Source organism: Adiantum capillus-veneris, chromosome 19, assembly GCF_014529385.1.
Source record: "Adiantum capillus-veneris isolate H3 chromosome 19, ASM1452938v2, whole genome shotgun sequence".
Classification (NCBI taxonomy): Eukaryota; Viridiplantae; Streptophyta; class Polypodiopsida; order Polypodiales; family Pteridaceae; genus Adiantum; species Adiantum capillus-veneris.
Genome location: NC_140949.1, coordinates 58301159 through 58304930, shown reverse-complemented (window position 1 = coordinate 58304930; position 3772 = coordinate 58301159). Strand labels below are relative to the sequence as shown.

Here is a 3772-nt window from a genome sequence, read left to right as displayed (position 1 = left end):
CTCACTATCTCCCTCTTCTCTCATTAATCTTCCTCTTCTGTCTAATATGATATTATGACAACAATAACGTATAATGATCCTCTCACACCTGCAAGGAGCAATCCCAGCATGCCTTCTATGAATAATATTCCCTTGCTTATATCACAGTGAGACTCATCTTTGCTCCTCCTTTTTGCCCTGCAATGAGACTGCCAAGCCTCTTGTGGATCCTCTAGTAATATGGCGAGGTATCCCAATTTCGCCGTGCTACCGTACAACACCTCTGAGCTCTCATATGTATGAGCCATACTTCTTCTGAATACTAAAGCTCGTTTAAGGCTTTTTAAAACTGAAGTCCTTGATGAAGGCCATGTCACAACTAAATCATGAAGCTGCTCTCAATGTACATTGGCAAATTAGAATCACTCTCTAATTGGTAAAATTTTTACAGAACGAGCTTTTTTTGTTGTGCTGTAATTTTAGTAGTAGTTGCATGTGATTAACCTATCAATGGCAAAAAAGGAGTTGCATGCACGAGAGACTTCTTTGGCAAAAAAGCAGCTACACACAATTAGCCTGTCAATGGTGATGACTCTTTTGCAACTACATGCGATTAACTTGTCAATATGATTAACCTGTCAATGGCGATGATTCTTTTGCTTCATCGAGCTCTACGTACTTCTTTGGAAAAAAAGCAATCGCATGTGATTAACATGGCTGGCTTGAAAGCATGAAACAATATAGTGCTTGACATTGGATAATGCTTTGTTTGGCATGCATGTAAACTGAGCTATAGAGAGCTTCTGATCAGAAGGTAGCTCTATGACGTGAACGCCCCTCAAAATGCTTGAGCTCTACCGATAGCAATACAATACTCTTGTAAAATTCTAATATCTACTTGAAACCTTAAACTGCTGAGTACCTTAAACTACAAAACATTCTGAGTATCCTTAGTCCGTGGGGTGTAGAAGTCCTGGCTTGTCAGGCGAAGCCAATTCATCTCCTGCTCGACATACTTGGGTAGCTCCTGATTTGGCCATAGGTTCTTGATGAGGAGGTAAAGCTTCAAAGTATAGCACCGATGAGTGAGAACCACATGGCTAGTCGGCCAAGTGATGCTCACAGAAGCATGCTGTGTGCAAATACGAGCCTTGCCTCCGCAAAACAATTGACAATATGAGCTTCCTCTGCCGGCGCTGCGCTTCATATTAGTTCTGCACCATCAGGTTGCCCTCAGTTTGCAGTTGAGATGATGCAGAATTAGCTTGCAAAGTGAGGCGGACTTATCCCGGCCTGTGCAAGAGTACCTCATGCTCCCACACCTCACCATCAACTTGTGCTTCCACCAATAGCTCCAAGTATTCCCCTTTACGATGATCTTCTTCTCAGGGTTGCTCTTTGTCGAGTGGTCATGGAGATTGCTCATGCGAATGAAGCCCCACAAGCTCGTCAAGTTTTGGCTCCAATTATGTGGAGGTTTACAGCAATGATAATCCCGTCTGCTCTTAAACACTAGAATGGTAACATGACACTTTTATGTCCTTGGACACTTTTGTGTCCTGTTAAGTGACCATTTTTCTTGAATTATTTGAAGAGTATGAGAATGGATTTCTAGGTGCTATATATCCACAAAGTTGCCTTATGATCTGAAAAAAACTTAGCATTTTTTTTGGAGTATCGATCTCACCATTAACCTTACTCTTGGACAACATTTTTGAACCTAAACTGTGTGAAAAAACGGGTCCTTTTTTTGGTTTTTTTTCAATTTTTGGCAACTATACCACTCTAAACTTCATGTTTGTGAGCTTTAGATGGCTAGAGGTTAGGCCTTCATAGTTCTCAACATGTTTTGATTCTTGTAGGGAGAGCTAAGTGTTAAAATTGAAAGTTGTGACCAATTTACAAGAATTGCATAATCCTGTTTTTTGGCCAAAATTAGCACTTTTATGATTTTTTTGGGGGCTTTCTTGATATCAAAATTCAATTTTGATTGTGTAAGTGTAATATATAACATAAAGCTAATCTTCCTTGAGTTTTGGGGGACCTAATATGCTATATAGCATAGTATATGATGATGGTTGAGTTTTTTGCTTGCTGAAGAATACGATACATTTTAGAGTAGCAAGTATAAGTTTCTCAATATTGCTAGTTTCTTAGGCCAATTGTGTGTATTTTGTAGGTAGTAACCATATATAATCATAGACTACAAACTTGGCTAGATATTGAGTAGTTTCTATGGGTTTCTAGAGGTCATAATGATAATCCCAGTTTTTTCATGTTTGCTATATTTAGCACTTTATCATTGCCCCCAAGGTTCCAATTGTAAGAGATCCATTATCCTTTTGGCATGCTCCATGGCTCCTTTTGAATCCAAAGGCCCAAAGGGAACTAAGAAAACATGTATATAGTATCTGTATTGAGCGTGACTATGTAACTTTGATGATAGGTCCGCAGAATGGCAAAAATGCAACTTTTTTGTACCTATTTTTTTTGCCCAAAAAAAATTAGTGAGGTAAAAGCAACCATATGTTTTGGTCACCAACCCATTGAAGTTAACGGGGCATTTTATCTCATGTCCTACAAAAATCCCCACTCTTATTTATATGCAATCAACCGTAAGAAATTGTTGTTTTGGGCAAAATGCACTGGTGCATCAACTTTGGAGGCTTGTAGTGACCAAGGGATGAGAAAAATTACAAGTTTCTCATTTTTTCCATATGTAGTAGTTATTGAACTATAAGCTCATGAAAGGATTTTTCAAAATGAGTGGATCTAATATGGTTTTGGAAATTTTTCCCAAAACCGTGAAAGGACACTTTTATGTCCTGTTAGGTTACCATTCTAGTGTTAAAGCTCAACCCCTTTGAAACCTCTTGCAACCAGTCCATGCTGGCGTGGACTGGTTCTAGCAGGTTCAACACCAATGCAACTGCTTTTTAATTAAAGAACTACCTATAAAGCACAAAAACTTTTGAAACCTCTTCAAACCAGTCCGCGCTGGCACAGAGTGGTTTCAGCAGGTTCCACACAATATTCTATCTACTTAGTCAACTTAAAAAATTTGATTATTTTTTAGATTTCACTCACATATACCTTACCCCCCTCTATCTTGTGTGGCCTCATTTGCACCATCGTCATCTCAACACCTGCATCCCACCTTTTCCCCACCCCTCCAATATCTTGTAATTCTATGTCTAGCAATCTCATCATGAAATCTCTCTACAATAGATGGAGAGAGGTAGAAAGAGAAAAATCAAGCTTGCGGGAGAGGGAGAGAGAGAGAGAGAGGGGGGGGGGGAGAGGATTCTCATAATCCATGAAGAGAGAGAAAGAGATGATAGCAGCACCACAAAATAGCTCAATTCTTTGGACTCTCTAACGAGAGAGAGAGAGAGAGAGAGAGAGAGAGAGAGAGAGAGAGAGAGAGAGAGAGAGAGAGAGAGAGAGAGAGAGAGAGAGAGAGAGAGAGAGAGAGAGCCACGTGGGCACCTAAGTAGATTCTAGCCTTCAAATATTTTTCTTAAATCATAGAGACATACGCTCACAATATACAAGGCAATTTTTTGGTTCTTTTTTTAATAAATTTAGATCTAGAAATCTATACAAAGCTAGATAATCACCACATATGGCCTTGGTGGAAATTGTATAAACCTATCCGCACGGGCATTGACCGGTTCCAATATGGGGCGGGCGCCACAGTTAGCAACAATGGATTCAGACGGTGCTACGACGGAGCCGGATACTGCAGCGGAAATTTTTCTTTTGTTTCTTTATAAAATTGTCTTCTTGGTTA

The 3772-nt window shown here is 39.6% G+C and overlaps 1 pseudogene; it reads right to left on the bottom strand.

The window, feature by feature from the left end:
* Nucleotides 1-902: 902 nt before the first annotated feature.
* LOC147434079 (uncharacterized) lies at nt 903-3186 on the bottom strand (annotated as a pseudogene).
* Between the last annotated feature and the right edge of the window lie 586 nt (nt 3187-3772).